The sequence below is a fragment of the Triticum urartu genome, chromosome 4 (assembly GCF_003073215.2).
Source record: "Triticum urartu cultivar G1812 chromosome 4, Tu2.1, whole genome shotgun sequence".
Taxonomy (NCBI): domain Eukaryota; kingdom Viridiplantae; phylum Streptophyta; class Magnoliopsida; order Poales; family Poaceae; genus Triticum; species Triticum urartu.
In genome coordinates, this window is record NC_053025.1 from 453,806,800 (window position 1) to 453,825,381 (window position 18,582).

General features: G+C 42.3%; 1 pseudogene; it reads right to left on the minus strand.

The window, feature by feature from the left end:
* Positions 1-8,545: 8,545 nt before the first annotated feature.
* Positions 8,546-11,583, minus strand: LOC125554800 (annotated as a pseudogene).
* Between the last annotated feature and the right edge of the window lie 6,999 nt (positions 11,584-18,582).

Genomic DNA, 18,582 nt, shown 5'->3' on the forward strand with positions numbered 1-18,582 from the left:
ATCTCATATCAGCTCTCAGCCCGCAACCATCGGATCTTCTTGCCAGATGTGGATACCTCTGCTGAAGCTATATATCCTGAGCCTGCCAAGCAACCTTTGAGTCTTCAGAATGCAGAACACCAGAGCTTCACTCAAAACGATGAAGGTGTTGAAGCCATCTCCAGGGTGTATCCTTTGGCTGGCACTACACGTGCGCCACACCCTGCTTCAACTGAAGCCACTGATAGTGCAACTGCTTCCAGACCCAAGAAGCGCGCTCGTGTTCTCAATAACCGAGAGCTTCTTGTGGCCCTTCATCAAAAATAAGATAGGCATCACAACTGGCTAAAGCGTCAGATGAAAAGCCTCTTGGTGGATGTTAATCGTCTTCGAAATCTTGCCACCAAGAATGTTTTCGTCACTCATGAAACCTGTCGTCGTACATGGAAAGGGCTATCAATGATGTGTACTGAAGCTGAACTTGAAGAGGATGGCTTCACTGAGCGATTCAAGTTTGACACCACACCTCCTAGAAGGGCTGTGATGCGCAACACACCATCACTTGAAGACTCTGAGTTTTCTTCATCTGCTGCCACAGTCACTGCCAGAATCATTGATGAAGACGACGATGCTACATCACCGCCACCTGCTTCAGCACCTCCAAGCTCTTCTGCACCGCCAAACACCTCCAACGACCCTGCTGCTCCTGGGAACGAGTAGACACTCTATGTCTTCAAACCTTTTTGGTCCTTGCTGACAAAAGGGGGAGAAGCATATGGGTTGATAGTCTTCAAGCGGGTCCATATGGGCGGGTGCTTTATGTTTTGCTATATTTTGCTTCGTGCTTACAACTCTCGTTTTTGCTTCATTTGGTTCTTTGAGTTGTAACACTAAAACTCGATGGTCGTCTGCTACTTGTTTGCCACCCTGTTTGCGAAGATAAATTCCGCATGTGCAACGATAAATTCCGCACTTATCTCATTCTACAGACGTCCATTTTCCATTATGCATGTCATTATCTTCATATACTTTCACATGCATAGTGGATTGTCATCATAAGCTGAATTGGATCTCCACAAGTACAACCTGCCATGTGCATTTGCATTCCAAAAGCAAATTAACTTATATGCACATCTTCAGGGGGAGCCCTTGAAACTTATGAAGACAATTCCTTATCCTTTACAATTTCACAGACTATATTCCCCGTTGAAAACTTCAACTAGTTTGTCATCAATCACCAAAAAGGGGGAGATTGTAAGTGCATCTAGTGCCACCCCTAGTTGGTTTTGGAGTATTGACAACAAACCTAGTTGAGGGACTAATGTGTTTGTGAGAATTGCAGGATAACACAGGTAGAAGTCCCTCATTGATTCGGTTTTACTACCAGAGATGACCCCTAAAAATGTATGAAGACATTAAAGCCAAAGGTGGTATATGAAGATATTCACATTGAAGACTATGACAAAAGAAGACACGTTATGAAGCCTATGGAGCTCGAAGACTTAGATCTTTCGTAGTTCTTTTTCTTTTGTGTTGAGTCATAGGAACCACCGTACTGTTAAGTGGGGTCCAGGAGAACCAGTCAGAATGACTGAAGTGATGCCTAAACCAAAAACCTATGTCTTCGAGTGAAGACAATGAGAGCAAATCTTGTCTAGAGCCAGACAAGTCAGCTTTGCTTGTAGCCCAAGCAAAGTTGCCATGAGAGTTTGAAATCTGACCGTTGAGACACGTGTCAGTTCCTTAGTGACCCAGGGTCATTTCGGACAAATCAGGTCGGGTTGCCAAGTGGCTATAAATAGCCCACCCCCTACAACCCTAAACTGTTGGCTGCTCAGATTTCAGTGCACGGCTTTTGTCGTTTGAGAGCAACCCACCTCGAAGCCTTTGAGAGAAAATTCCTAGCGAGGAGAAAAGCCCTAACCACCCAGAGCCAGAGAACATTAGGCATCACTTAAGTCTTCTTGTCTGTGTGATCTGAAGACTTATTACACTTGAGGACTGTGAATCCTCCAGACGGTTAGGCGTCGCGTTTAGAGCATCCAAGAGACATTGTGGATTGCCAGTGAACAAAGGTCTGTGAAGGTTTGGGAGTCTACCTTGAAGACTTACCAGAGTGATTGGGCGAGGACTATGTGACCTTAGCTCAAGGAGAATACGGTGAGGACTTGGTGTCCTGAGCTGCGTGTTCAGGACTGGGTGTCCGGGACTGTGTGTCCTAAGGTTTAAATACCTAGCCGCTCCAACCAGACGTACAGTTGTCACAGCAACTGGAACTGGTCCAACACATCATTGTCTTCAACAGTTACCGGTTTCATCTTCACTTCCTTTTTCTTACTGTTACTCATTGTGAAGCCATTGCATGCTTGCTCTATCTTTTGTCTTCACAACATGAATGTATGATCTGTTTGGCTTCATAACTTCTTCCTACTTGATCCTTATTACACTGCAGCTGTTTGTCTTTGTGCTTTCACTCTATTGAATACTTGACCATGGCTTGCCTAGTGTAATCTAACTTCCGCTGCATAGTAATAGGCAAAATCTTCGCTGTTTGTCTTCATAACTCCCACGTTTTGAAGAATTTCATAAAAATCGCCTATTCACCCCCCCCCTCCTCTAGTCGATATAACACACTTTCACTCTAAAAGATATAAGTGAAGCACTAGAGCAAAACTATAAAACTCAAAAGATATAAGTGAAGCACTAGAGTAAAACTATAGAGCTCAAAAGATATAAGTGAAGCACATAGAGTATTCTATCAAATTCCAAATTATGTATGGCTCTCTCAAAAGGTGTGTACAGCAAGGATGATTGTGGTAGACTAACAAGCAAAGACTCAAATCATAAAAGACGCTCCAAGAAAAACACATATCATGTGGTGAATAAAAATATAGCTCCAAGTAAAGTTACCGATAGAAGTAGACGAAAGAGGGGATGCCTTCCGGGGCATCCCCAAGCTTTGGCTTTTAGGTGTCCTTAGATTATCTTGGGGGTGCCATGGGCATACCCAAGCTTAGGCTCTTTCCACTCCTTGTTCCATAATCCATCAAATCTTTACCCAGAACTTGAAAACTTCACAACACAAAATTAAAGTAGAAAATCTCGTGAGCTCCGTTAGCGAAAGAAAACAAAATACCACTTCAAGGTAATGTAATTAACTCATTATTTATTTATATTGGTGTTAAACCTACTGTATTCCAACTTATCTATGGTTTATGAACTATTTTACTAGCCATAGATTCATCAAAATAAGCAAACAACACACGAAAAACAGAATCTGTCAAAAACAGAACAGTCTGTAGTAATCTGTAGCTAGCGCAAGATCTGGAACCCCAAAAATTCTAAAATAAATTTCTGGACGTGAGGAATTTATATATTTATCATATGCAAAAAGAATTAACTAAATATCACTCCCCAAATAAAAATGACAGCAGTTCTCGTGAGCGCTAAAGTTTCTGTTTTTTACAGAAAGTTCAACAAGACTTTCCCCAAGTCTTCCCAACGGTTCTACTTGGCACAAACACTAATCAAACACAAAAACACAACCCAAACAGAGTATAAATAATTTATTTATTACTAAACAGGAGCAAAAAGCAAGGAATAAAAATAAAATTGGGTTGCCTCCCAACAAGCGCTATCGTTTAACGCCCCTAGCTAGGCATAACAAGCAAGAATAGATCTAGGTATTGCCATCTTTGGTAGGCAATTCATAAGTGGCTCTCATGATAGATTCATATGGTAATTTTATTTTCTTTCTAGGGAAGTGTTCCATGCACTTTTTTAATGAAAATTGAAATCTAATATTCCCTTCCTTTGTATCAATAATTGCACCAACCGTTCTAAGGAAAGGTCTACCGAGAATAATAGGGCAAGAAGGATTGCAATCTATATCAAGAACGATAAAATCTACGGGCAAATAATTCCTATTTGCAACAATAAGAACATCATTAATTCCTCCCATAGGTTTGTTAATAGTGGAATCCGCAAGATGCAAGTTTAGAGAGCAATCATCAAAATCACGGAAATTTAGCAAATCACACAGAGTTTTGGGAATAGTAGAGACACTAGCACCCAAATCACACAAAGCATAAAACTCATAATCTTTAATTTTAATTTTAATAGTAGGTTCCCACTCATCATAAAGTTTTCTAGGGATATAAACTTTCAACTCAAGTTTTTCTGCATAAGATTGCATCAAGGCATCAACGATATGTTCGATAAAGGCTTTATTTTGACTATAAGCATGAGGAGAATTTAGCACGGATTGCAACAAGGAAATACAATCAATTAAAGAGCAATTTTCATAATTAAATTCCTTGAAATCCAATATAGTTGGTTTAGCATCATCTAGGGTTTTATTTCTTTTAATCCCACTTTTATCAATTTCATCGTCAAGATCTAAATACTCTGAAATTTTAGAACGCCTTATAGGTAAAGGTGGATCATATTCACTCCCATCATTATCAAGATTAATATTGCAAAACAAAGATTTAATAGGGGACACATCAATAACTTTTAGATCTTCATCTTTATTTTCATAGGAATTGGAAGAACACGCTTTAATAAAGGCATCTTTCATAGCACGCGTCCTAGCGGTTCTTTACTTGCACTCGTCAATGGAAATTCTCATGGCTTTGAGAGACTCATTGATATCATGCTTAGGAGGAATAGATCTAAGCTTTAAAGAATCAACATCAAGAGAAATTCTATCAACGTTCCTAGCCAAATCATCAATCTTAAGCAATTTTTCTTCAATCATAGCATTAAAATTCTTTTGCGAAGAAATAAATTCTTTAATATTAGATTCAAGATCAGAGGGCATCTTATTATAATTTCCATAAGAATTGTTGTAGGAATTACCATAATTATTAGAGGGATTACTAGGATAAGGCCTAGAGTTGAAATTTCCTCTATACGCGTTGTTACCAAAATTATTCCTACCAACAAAATTCACATCCATAGATTCATTATTATTCTCAATCAAAGTAGACAAAGGCATATCATTAGGATCAGATGAAACACTCTTAGTAGCAAATAATTTCATAAGTTCATACATCTTTCGACTCAAAACATTAATTTCTTCTATCGCATGCACTTTTTTATTAGTGGATCTTTCAGTGTGCCATTGAGAATAATTAACCATAATATTATCTAGGAGTTTAGTAGCATCTCCTAAAGTGATTTCCATAAAAGTGCCTCCCACGGCCGAATCTAAAAGATTTCTAGAAGCAAAACTCAATCCGGCATAAAAATTTTGTATAATCATCCACAAATTCAAACCATGAGTAGGGCAATTACGTATCATTAATTTCATTCTCTCCCAAGCTTGTACAACATGTTCATGATCAAGTTGCTTAAAATTCATAATATCGTTTCTAAGAGAGATGATCTTAGCGGGAGGAAAATACTTAGAGATAAAAGCATCTTTGCACTTGTTCCATGAATCAATACTATTTTTAGGCAAAGATGAAAACCAAGCTTTAGCATGATCTCTAAGCGAAAAAGGAAATAGCTTCAATTTAACAATATCATTATCGACATCTTTCTTCTTTTGCATGTCACACAAATCAACGAATCTATTAAGATGGGTAGCGGCATCTTCACTAGGAAGGCCAGAAAACGGATCTTTCATGACAAGATTCAGCAAAGCAGCATTAATTTCACAAGATTCAGCATCGGTAAGAGGAGCAATCGGAGTGCTAAGGAAATCATTATTGTTGGTATTGGTGAAGTCACACAATTTGGTATTATCTTGAGTCATCGCGACAAACAAGCAATCCAACACACGAGCAAACAAAAGGCAAACGGGCAAAAAGAGGCAAATAGAGAAAGAGAGGGAGGATAGAGAGAGAGGGCGAATAAAATGGCAAGGGTGAAGTGGGGGAGAGGAAAACGAGAGGCAAATGGCAAATAATGTAATGCGGGAGATAGGGATTGTGATGGGTACTTGGTATGTTGACTTTTGCGCAGACTCCCCGGCAACGGCGCCAGAAATTCTTCTTGCTACCTCTTGAGCACTGCGTTGGATTTCCCCGAAGAGGAGAGGATGATACAGCAAAGTAGCGTAAGTATTTCCCTCAGTTTTTGAGAACCAAGGTATCAATCCAGTAGGAGGCTACGCGCGAGTCCCTCGTACCTACACAAAAACAATAGCTCAACGCAACCAACGCGCTTAGGGGTTGTCAATCCCTTCACGGTCACTTACGAAAGTGAGATCTGATAGAGATGGTAAATAATAATTTTGGTATTTTTGGTATAGAGATGCAAAGTAAAAAGTAAAAGGGCAAAGTAAAAAAGCAAAGCAATAATAAAGTGATGGAGATTGATATGATGAGAAAGAGACCCAGGGGGGCATAGGTTTCACTAGTGGCTTCTCTCAAGAGCATAAGTATTCTACGGTGGGTGAACAAATTACTGTTGAGCAATTGACAGAATTGAGCATAGTTATGAGAATATCTAGGTATGATCATGTATATAGGCATCACGTCCGAGACAAGTAGACCGACTCCTGTCTGCATCTACTACTATTACTCCACTCATCGACCGCCTTAAGTTAAAAACAGAGTAACGCCTTAAGCAAGATGACATGATGTAGAGGGATAGTTTCATGCAATATGATAAAAACCCCATCTTGTTATCCTTGATGGCAACAATACAATACGTGCCTTGCTGCCCCTTCTGTCACTGGGAAAGGACACCTCAAGATCGAACCCAAAGCTAAGCACTTCTCCCATGGCAAGAAAAACCAATCTAGTAGGCCAAACCAAACTGATAATTCGAAGAGACTTGCAAAGATAACCAATCATACATAAAAGAATTCAGAGAAGATTCAAATATTATTCATAGATAGACTGGATCATAAACCCACAATTCATCGGTCTTAACAAACACACCGCAAAAAGAAGATTGCATCAAATAGATCTCCACGAGAGAGGGGGGGAACATTGTATTGAGATCCAAAAAGAGAGAAGAAGTCATCTAGCTACTAACTATGGACCCATAGGTCTGAAGTAAACGACTCACACTTCATCGGAGGGGCTTGGATGATGATGTAGAAGCCCTCCGTGATCGATGCCCCCTCCGACGGAGCTCTGGAACAGGCCCCAAGATGGGATCTCGTGGATACAGAAAGTTGCGGTGCTGGAATTAGGTTTTTGGCTCCGTATCTGATCGTTTGGGGGTACGTAGGTATATATAGGAGGAAGGAGTACATCGGTGGAGCTTCGAGGGGCCCACGAGGCAGTGGGGCGCCCTAGGGGGGCGCCCTCCACCCTCGTGACCGCCTCGTGGCTTTCTTGACGGAGGGTCCAAGTCTCCTGGGTCTTATCTGATGAGAAAATCGCGTTCCCGAAGGTTTCATTCCGTTTGGACTCCGTTTGATATTATGTTTCTCTGAAACACTGAAATAGGCAAAAAATAGCAATTCTGGGTTGGGCCTCCGGTTAATAGGTTAGTCCCAAAAATAATAAAAAAGTGGAAAATAAAGCCCAATATAGTCCAAAACAGTAGGTAATATAGCATGGAGCAATCAAAAATTATAGATACGTTGGAGACGTATCAGATCCATTTTGTTCCTATGATATTGTGCTTGCGAGGATCAAGACGCTTGACCAGTTCCCATACATTGTTCAGCTCGAATTGTTGAAGCTCTTCTTGCATAGCTTGAATCCATTCAGGTTCCATGAAGGCTTCAGCAACTTTCTTGGGTTCAGATATGGACACAAATGCAAAGTGCCCACAGAAATTTGCTAGCTAAGTTGCTCTTGACCGAGTAAGGGGACCAGGTGCATTGATGTTGTCAATTATCTTCTAAATATGTACTTCATTTGCAACACGAGGATGAACTGGACGAAGATTTTTCTCTTGCTGATCATTGTCTTCATCTCCAGCATTGGCTTCAGGCTAGCAGAGTCTTCAGGTTGATTTGGTGCAGAAATGATAAGTTCCTCTTCAGCTTGTGCCTCTGAAGGTATGATTTCTCCAGTACCCATAAGCTTGATTGATTCACTAGGAGGGACTTCATCTAGCACATTTGGCAGGTGCTCTCTTTGCGAGCCATTAGTTTCATCGAACCGCACATCCACTGTTTCAACCACTTTATAGTGAAAGAGGTTGAAGACTCTGTAGGAGTGCGAATCCTTTCCGTAACCAAGCATAAAACCTTCATGTGCTTTCGGTGCAAATTTTGACGTGTGATGTGGATCTTTGATCCAGCACCTGGCACCAAATACTCTGAAGTAGCTTACATTTGGCTTCTTACCAGTCAGTAGTTCATATGATGTCTTCTTTAGAAGCTTTTGAAGATAAACCAGGTTGATGACATGGCACGTAGTATCAATGGCTTCAGGCCAGAACTTTCTTGGAGTCTTGTACTCATCAAGCATCGTCCGAGCCATCTCAATGAGTGTTCTGTTCTTGCGCTCCATGATGCCATTTTGCTGAGGTGTGTATGGAGCTGAGAATTCATGAGTGATGCCCAATGTATCAAGATAGGTGTCGAGGCCGGTGTTCTTGAACTCTGTGCCGTTGTCACTTCTTATGTGCTTGATCTTGATGCCATAGTTCGTCATGGCACGATTTGCGAATCTTCTGAAGACATCCTGCACTTCAGTCTTGTAGAGAATTATATGCACCCAGGTATATCTAGAGTAATCATCAAAAATAATGAAGCCATAGAGACAATCAGTGGTAGTAAGGGTGGAGTAATGAGTAGGACTGAATAGGTCCATGTGAAGCAGCTCAAAGGGACGTGATGTCGTCATGATTGTCTTTGAGGGATGCTTGGCCCTAGTCATCTTCCCGGCTTCACAGGCACCACACAGATGATCCTTTTTGAACTTGACACCCTCTATGCCTACGACATGCTTCTTCTTCGCGAGAGTGTACAAGTTTCTCATGCCAGCATGCCCTAGCCTTCGATGCCAGAGCCAACACTCTGAAGCTTTTGCTAGAAGACATAATGCCAACTGTGGTCCTGCTGAGAAATCTACCATATACAGATCACCTTTTCGGTACCCTTCAAAGACTAGAGACTTGTCAGATTCCATTAGAACAAGGCAACGATATTTTCCAAGTATCACAATCATGTTCAAGTCACAAAGCATTGAGACAGACATTAAGTCGAAACCAAGGGGTTCAACAAGCATCACTTTATCCATGTGCTGATCCTTTGAGATTGCAACTCTACCTAGGCCCAATACCTTGCTTTTACCAGTGTCAGCAAATGTGATGTGACTCTTGTCAGATGGACGTAAGGTTGAGTCCATGAGAAGACTTCGATCGCCAGTTATGTGGTTAGTGCATCCACTATCAATAATCCATTCTGAAGCAGCTGGTGTCATACCCTACAGTGCAGTTAGGGGGATAGGCTTCACGAAGAGTATTGTGAAGCATAAACATTTGACGAGCAAGTGGATTATGGAAGCTCAGATCCAGGTTAGGACTGATAGGATGAATGGCAAGTGATCTAGGAACGAAATACATAATAAGACCATTTGGGCATTTTATCTTGCGCCCCACAAGATGTTTTAGGTCTCGAGCAATAGCATCTGACGCCTTTGATTTCCTGCTAGAGACCTTTCCTTGCAAAAGAGAGTTATGTTTTCTTAACCACCCACATCTTCAGGGGTGGCTTCGAAGCAATGAGTCTAAGTGCAGCATCTGAGAACTTTGGCTTTGGAGCCCTAACAAATAGTCTTGTAGGAGGTGAATAATACTCATAAGAATAAGCAGAATAGTTCTTGGTTTTATGAACATGGTGGTTTGATGAAACACGCTCATATTCATAGGCCCGAGTATGGTTTCCCTGCAAAACATTTGTGTTAGGGTGACTCTAGTGAGTCCTCTGTCTGTATGAAGCCCTTGGACCATGTGAAGCCTTTGGTCTGGGGTTTGTCTTCATCCCAGGTGGTGTCATGATGACATTCACCTGAAGATTTTCAATACAACTCTTGGGCACCCAGATCTTCTTCAAAGGTGGTCCATTCCTGCAGTTAGTACCAATATACCTGGCAAACACTTCACCATTCTGATTCTTGAACAGTTTATAGTTTGCATCAAAGGATTCATCAATGATAATCGGGTTAGCACAAGTGAAGCCAGATAAGGTAGATGAATCCACTGAAGGTCCCTTTGTAGCAACCCATGTGGTTTTGGGGTACTGCTCAGGCTTCCAGTAAGAACCATCAACATTCATTTTCCTTTCGAACCCAACACCCTCTTTCCTAGGGTTTCGGTTCAGAATTTATTTCTTGAGGACATCACATAGTGTCTGATGCCCTTTGAGACTTTTGTACATTCCTGTCTCAAGCAATGTCTTCAACCTGACATTCTCATCAGCAATAGTAGTGGTATCCTCAGCAGAGGGGTTAGTTACCACATCAGCAGTTGAAGATATTACAACAGTAGTAGCAGTGGAACATCCAGCAATAGAAGTAGCGTTATCACGCTCAAGGAATTTTAGACATGGTGGTTCAAATCCTTCCTGAGCGGGACTGATCTGTTGAGCGCGAAGTGATTCGTTCTCATTTTGAAGATCTTCATGAGCCACTCTCAATTTCTAAAGTTCTTGCTTCCTTTGAAGATAACCATAGGAAAGCTTTTCATGAGTTGTTGAGAGCATTTCATGACGAGTTTCAAGTTCCTCGTACTTAACATGAAGATTTTTAATGTCTTCAATTAAGGACCGAGTTCGAGTCATTTCCGCGTCCAACAGGTCATCGCTTTTGTCTAACGGTTTTTGAATATGTTCCATAGCAGCCTGTTGCTGTGTTGCAATTTTAGCAAATGTTTTGTAGCTAGGTTTAGATTTACATTCAGAGTCATCTTCACTAGATGTTTGATAGTGAGCATCATGTGTGAGTTTACCTTGGCACCACGTGCCATGAAGCAGTAGGTGGGAGCAGAGTCATCCTTGTTAGGATCAGTGTTGGTGAAGAGGCCATCATCTTCAGTATCGAAGATGGACTTGGTGACGTATGCTGAAGCTAAAGCCAGGCTTGCCACGCCTGAATCAGATTCCTCTTCAGACTCCATCTCCACCTCCTCAGATGTAGACTCCTCCTCTGAATCCATTTCCTTGCCAACAAACGCACGACCCTTGCTAGATGAGCTCTTCTTGTGTGATGAAGACTTCGACGAAGACTTGGAAGAAGACTTTGAGGATTTCTTCTTCTTCTTGTCATCGGACTCATATTCCTTGCTTTTCTTCTTCTTTTTGTTCTCATTATCCCATTGAGGACATTCAAAGATGTAGTGACCAGGTTTCTTGCACTTGTGGCACGTTCTCTTCTTGTAGTCACGGGAGGAAGCTTCATCATTTCTTGAGCTGGATCTTGAAGACTGTCTGGAGCCTTTCTTCCTGGTGAACCTTTGGAACTTCTTCACGAGCATGGCAAGTTCCTTTCCAATGTCTTCAGAGTCCACAGAACTGTAGTCAGATTCTTCTTCAGATGAGGAAACAGCCTTTGCCTTCAAAGCGCGAGCTCGGCCATTGTTGGGACCATAGATATCTCTTTTCTCAGATAGTTGGAATTCATGTGTGTTGAGCCTTTCAAGTATGTCAGATGGATCAAGAGTCTTGAAGTCAGGGCATTCTTGAATCATCAGGGCCAGGGTGTCAAATGAGCTGTGGAGTGATCTCAAAAGTGTCTTGACGGTTTCATGCTTGGTGATCTCAATGGCGCCGAGTGCATTGAGCTCATTTGTGATGTTAGTAAGGCGATCAAACGTCAGCTGAACATTCTCATTGTCATTTCTTTTGAAGCGGTTGAAGAGATTACGAAGAACACTGATCCTTGAGTCTCTCTGGGTTGAGACCCCTTCATTGACCTTGGAGAGCCAGTCCCAGACTAGCTTCGCAGTTTCTAGAGCACTCACACGGCCATACTGTCCTTTGGTCAGATGACCACCAATGATGTTCTTGGCAGTAGAATCCAGTTGAATGAACTTATTGACATCAGCTGGGGTGACGCCTTCATCAGCCTTGGGAACGCCGTTCTTGACGATATACCAGAGGTCGACATCAATGGCTTCAAGATGCATGCGCATCTTATTCTTCCAGTAAGGGTAATCAGTGCCATCGAAGATAGGGCACGCAGCAGAGACCTTGATTATCCCTGCAGTCGACATAGCTAAAACTCCAGGTGGTTAAACCGAATCACATAGAACAAGAGAGCACCTTGCTCTGATACTAATTGAAAGTGCTAGTTATCGACTAGAGGGGGGGTGAATAGGCGATTTTTAGGAAAGTCTTCAATACACGAGGGTTTTGAAGACAAACAATAGAAATGAACCTATCAACATGCAACGGAAGGTAGACTACACTAGACAAGCCATAGTCAAGTAAGCAATGAAGTGAAAGTACGAAGACTATCAGCAGCTAGGTAGTATGGATCAAGATGGAAGATAGTATGAAGCCAATCAATCAACAGTCTTCACTCAGTGAAGTCAATCAGATCATGCGGCAGACAATGACTTCAGGAAGACAAACTGTAAGTAAAGAGAGAGGTAAGGATAGAACCAGTTGCTTGGTGAGGACAGGTATTTGTTGGACCAGTTCCAGTTGTTGTGACAACTGTACGCCTGGTTAGGGAGGCTGAGATTCAACTCAGAAGACCGCGTCTTCACCTTATTCCCCTTGAGCTAAGGATGCATAGTCCTCGCGCAATCACTCTGGTAAGGCTTCGAGGTGGGTTGCTCTCAAACGACAAAAGTCGTGCACTAACTCTGAGCAGCCACCAATTTATGGTGTAGGGGGTGGGCTATTTATAGCCATGAGGCAACCCGACCTGATTTGTCCGAAATGACCCTGGGTCACTAAGGAACTGACACGTGTCTAACGGTCAGATTTCAAACACACGCGACAGCTTGACTTGGGCTACAAGTAAAGCTGACTTATCCAGCTCTGGATAAGATTTGCTCTCATTGTCTTCGCTCGAAGACATAGGATTTGGTTAAGCATCACTTCAGTCACTCTGATTTTGTTCACTTGGACCCCACTTAACAGTGCGGTGGTTCCTATGACTCAACAAAGAAGAAAAGGAAACTACGAAACAACTATGTCTTCGCAGTCCATAGTCTTCATATGATGTCTTCTCATGTCATAGTCTTCAATGTGAAACTCTTCACAGACCACCATTATCTTCAATGTCTTCACACATTTTTAGGGGTCATCTCCGGTAGGTAAACCGAATCAATGAGGGACTACTACCTATGTTATCCTGCAATTTTCACAAACACATTAGTGTCTCAACCAGGTTTGTCGTCAATACTCCAAAACCAACTAGGGGTGGCACTAGATGCACTTACAGAACACAACATAGATTGAATATCGGTACGACTACGCCCACACTTGCCTACGCAAAGGCGTGATGTGCATACTTATGCATCATATATTCTTATGTTTAATTTCCAAGCCTGATGCGCAACTAACTTCAAGATTGACATTATTAAGGACAAAATAGTTTGGATTTTTAATCATGGTCCGTGGAAGAAGCCATAATGTGTTGCCCGATGTGTAGACATAGGATATGGATGAAGTTTAAGAGCTGGTTCTTTTGTTAAGAAAAAAGCCACCAATCTTTCATATATGCCATGAAAAAAACAGAAGATTAAATTTTGTGAGACCTTTTTCTTTCAAAATCATATCCTAAAAAAAGAGTTTTGTGATCTTATTTTACAAAAAATGAGTGAATTATCTTTATTTAATTAGTTTTTTGTGTCATTTTCTTTTTGAGAAACAAATGTAGTTTTATTCATACTATTCTTTTGAGAATTTTTTTATTCCTACTCAAGTACACTGACTTGGAACTAAGATCAAAAAATAAATAAAAAGTAACTCATATCACTAAATATTACTCCCTTCTATCCATATTTAATTGGATTTCAATGTCAATTAATATGGATTAGAGGGAGTACATTGAGATTCCTTGGAAACATCTTATTTGTGGTATCAATCTTTGTTAGAAGAAATCCTCCCAAGACTTCGGTAAAGAAGTTGTAATTAGATTGAAGCAACGATGTTGTCACTCTTTCACGGACACGAACATTACCAATAAAGATTTTTGAAAGCGCTTCGAGTCGTCCATCCAAAAAGATGAGAATCCTTGATCGATGAACGTACTTGTGGGTCGGTGATGATCCCCAAAAAGTGGAGGTCGTCGGATTACAATATCTTCACAATGGTGTCAATGAAAGATTTTACCTTCAGAAAGAAGAAAACCAACAAAAAGGCTTTACACACTTAACATAAAATCATCAAATTCAAATAATCGGATCCGTGATGACACAAAACTCTCTACTTCATGACACCGCCAAAAGAACGAGAGTCATTTTATTCTAGCAAAATACGATGATCACTAGACGTTCACCAAAACCACAAAACTCGTGAAGATCCGAGCCCCGCCTCTTAGCGTCAATATAGCGTTTGATCAACATTCAGGCCAGTGTGCGGCTTAAAAAACTAAGCTGTATCTTCCCATCTTAAAAAATAAGTCGCCTCTTAATTTTGTTTATACTTCTAAATTAGTTATCATATAACTAGTTTCGAAAAAATATGAAAAGAGCGAAACTAATGACTTCCTCTTGTTTTCCAACGCTAACCCTAGGCAGCTAGGGCAAACTCTACCCACCAGGCTTCACTGACGAGCCCGTGGATTCACCTCCCCTTTCCATGTTGCTCCGGAGGTCGGTGGCAAGGATGGGAATCCCGGTGCCTATGATCAGTTAGTAGTTTAGGTTAGGTTTTTTCAGTCCTCACAAGTGCAACGCTCGGGCAGATGGCGAAGATTCTTCTCCGAGTTTGTCTCCGGGCTCTGATCCTCCTCGACTTTGTCCGACTAGATGTAGTCGGAGCTCTAGTGTAGATTCCCGCCATCTCTTTAGGATGGTGAGGTTAGTGTTTTTCGTCATGTGGCGAGATTTGGACTCGGGTGCCTCAGATCTATGCAAGGGTTCAACAACGATGATTGCAGCTCCAAGGCGTTGGTCCTTGGGGGCACGTGCACAAAGGCTTTCTAGCTACCACCGACAAGGTCAAGCCAGCTCTGGTAGAGGAGCGACGATAACGACGCGTTGCTGGCTCGGTCTGATTGCAATATATAGTGGTCGTTTAGTTTTCTTGAAATCTCGATGTAATTTATTATGTTTGAGGTGCTTTATACAACTTTTCTAACATATCTGATCTTTGTAAAAAAAACTAGTTTAGAAGCCGCAGTGAATAAGATGCTTAGGGCATCTCCAATGGTAACCTACAAATTTCACGGATAGGGGGACCAGTCCGTGGACATGGATGCGGGAGGACGCCATCCAACCGTAGCCGCATACATTTCAAACTTTTTTTAACAAACCGGATGAAATTCATGCGAACAACGCGGATTTCATATAAACATGATGGATTCATACAAACCAGACGAAAGCAGTTGCATTTTGGACATATTTTCAACTAAAAAGCTAAAACTATGTGCATGAACGGTCGCGCGGAGCTCCACTCCCACCACACATATACACTACACTAGTCTACGGCCGGCCGCGATGGATCCCTTTATCTTCCCCATCTCCGGCTGCCCGCTAACCGGACTGCCGGGAGCCCCGGAGGGATATTCTTCCCCTGTATCTTCCCTATGTCCGGCTATGCCGCTCGTCGGAGCGGCAAAGAGGGTGCTTCAACTGGAGGGGAAGGGTGCTTCCATGGAGCTCAAGCGGGTGCCCAAGATGGTTTGACATAAAGGAGAACCAGTCGGATCCCTGACGGTGGCCTTCCTAGGGCCCAAGCGGCGGTGACATCCCGTGTTCTACTTCTCCTCATTGATGGTGGCGGGCGCGGACATGCGGGCCGCCACCTCGTCGACATCCGCACAGCCGACTTTTTCACTTCGTGCATGGCGCAGTTACGCGCGCGCTGATGGCGGATGGTGTGGTCACGGTGTAGCAACCCGACCTCAAACGGTCAAGTCTCTGTGCTTCAGTGTCATCCCTGGATCGGTAATGCTAACACACACAGTACTCGAGGATTTATAACAGAGTAGCAATCACACACTTATTACATCGAATGTCTCCAAAGAGAACTTATTACAATAAATATGGCTTAAGTCCATCTAATACGATAACAGCGGAAGGCTTGGAAGATAAAGTGAGTCCATCAACTCCAACGGCATAGCTGAGCTGCACGGCAACGACCTAACGAACCTTACTCCTCGTCTGAAAAGTTTGCAACATAATACGTTGCAGCCCGAAAACGGGTCAGCACATGGAATATGCTGGCAAAGTAACACAGTAGAGCAAGAACAGAATAATACTATCACTACATGCATATTTGGCTGGTGGAAAGCTCTATGGTTACAGTTTTTGCGAAAAGCCAATTTTCCCTACAACAAAGGAATAGATTTAATTTTAACTATCATGGTAGTTGAAACATCATTGAGAAGGTTCCTCCAACTCAATCCCAATTAAGGTAATTAACAACCCAACAATATTAATTTAGAGTGATGAGATACTTAAGATACTCCAAGTACTAGATACTCAAGATTGTCCATAACCGGGGACACGGCTAACCATGATTAGTTTGTACACTCTGCAAAGGTTTGGGCACTTTTCCCCACAAGACTCGATCGCCTCCGTTGGATTTCTCGCACTACATGGTGTTCGAGAAACAGATGACCGAGACACAGTCTTTCAGAAACATTAGCTCTCTACTCCGGGCAAACCATACCAAACCTACAATCCCACTACCTGCTGATCCACCTCTTCAAGAGCTTCACGTAACTTACTCAACTATGCTAGAGCCCATATTAGCTTGTGGCTGCACACGGAAGTTTCTAGCATTAATCATCTCAGTTCCCTTTGAGCTTGGGTGGCGGTCCATAGGAAGATCACACGGGTACTCCGGGATTTCCAAAAAATACAGGAAACACTGGGTACTCCAGGTGCCTCAATCCACCCAGATGTGTATTTAAGTTGCCACCTTAAGTTGAACCATTAATTAACAATCTCACATCTATCATGGATTTCACTCTCCCAAACCTCGTCTACGAGCATAGCATAGCAATATAAGCAATTCATAAGAGTAACTCCCGAGGGTTTGAATGTAACAGGGTAATAGGTTCTACCTCATCAACTACTTCCCAACCCACATGTTAATGACATCCCAACCATGCAATGTTTGAGGATTGGAACTAATGCATAAAAACTGGGTGATAAAGGGGTATGATCAAAGTGTTACTTGCCTTGCTGACAATCCACATAACCTAGAGACTCCAAATAACACGCTTCACACTCCAGGAATTCTATCGCAAACAAACAATAGCATACATAAGCAATCAAGCAAAGAAACACGGGTAAAACTCAAATAAGAAGATCTAACCACAAAGTTCAACTTAAGAACTCCGGTTTGCAAAAAGAATCAAATCAAACGGAGCAACGAAACTCAAACGGCGAAAGAAACAAGATCTGTTTACTAATCTAGACCTAGATCAAATTTTATAGTAGCAAAAACTTGTGCAAGTTGGTTAAGCGGAAAGAGGGTCTCGAGACGAAGATCTAGGCGCTTGAATCGCCTGATTCCGACTAACGAGCGAAAAGATAAACTAGAACGAAAATCGGATCAGAAATAAGCGCGAAAAAATCCGATAAAAGAAAACTGATGAACAGGCTAACGAACGAGCGTTCGTTATCTGTAACTAATGAGCGAAAACCGTTTTCTAAAACGAACGTCCGGACGAACGTCCGCTAAAAAGAAAAACCGGAAAAAAACGGCGAACCAAAAAAACGAGTTAGGGTTTTCTAAAAAAACAAATCGGTTTTCTAAAAAAACGATGGCGATGGCACGCTACCTCGTCGGATCCGGCGGGGTGCGGCTCCGGCGGGGCTGGTGGGCCGCGGGACTTAGGCGGCGGCGGCGAGGCGGCTCGGCGGCGGAGCGGGCGGCGACAGGCGGTGGCGCGGGCTGCGGGCGGCGGGGCTGGCGGCGGTGGTGGTGGCGAGGCGGGGTGGTGGCGGCGGCATTTAAAGGGGGCGAGGGGTGGCGTGGCTTGGGCGAGGCGGCGCTCGGGGAGGATTCCGGTTCGGACTCCCCTCGGCGTCCGTGCTGCGCACGGCGGCGCGCGCGAGGGAGACGGCGGCGGAATGGGCCGGCTGGGCTTCGGCCCAGCTTGGTCCGGAAACTTTTTTTTAAAATAATTCCACCGAAACTATCCTAGAAAATAAAATAAAATGCTAAAAATGCTAAAACAATTTTTTTTCCGTCTAAATAAAATATTTAGAACGAGATGAACATTTTCTTGGCCCTAAAATGCAATTTTGAAAACGTGCAATTTTTCTAATGCCAACAAAATTGCAATAAAATCCAAATAAAAACAAATATTGATTTTAATATTTTTCCTCCAATATTTCATTTATTTTGGAGAAGTCATATTATCTCCTCTCATATATTTTAATATGAAATATTTTCGGAGAGAAAAATAATTAAAACCAAAATCCTTGTTTCAAAATTTGATAAAATCAAATTTGAAAACCAGGGAAATCCCCAACTCTCTCCGAGGGTCCTTGAGTTGCTTAGGATTTCGAGGATCGCGAGACGAAATGCAATAAAATGTGATATGCAAGAAT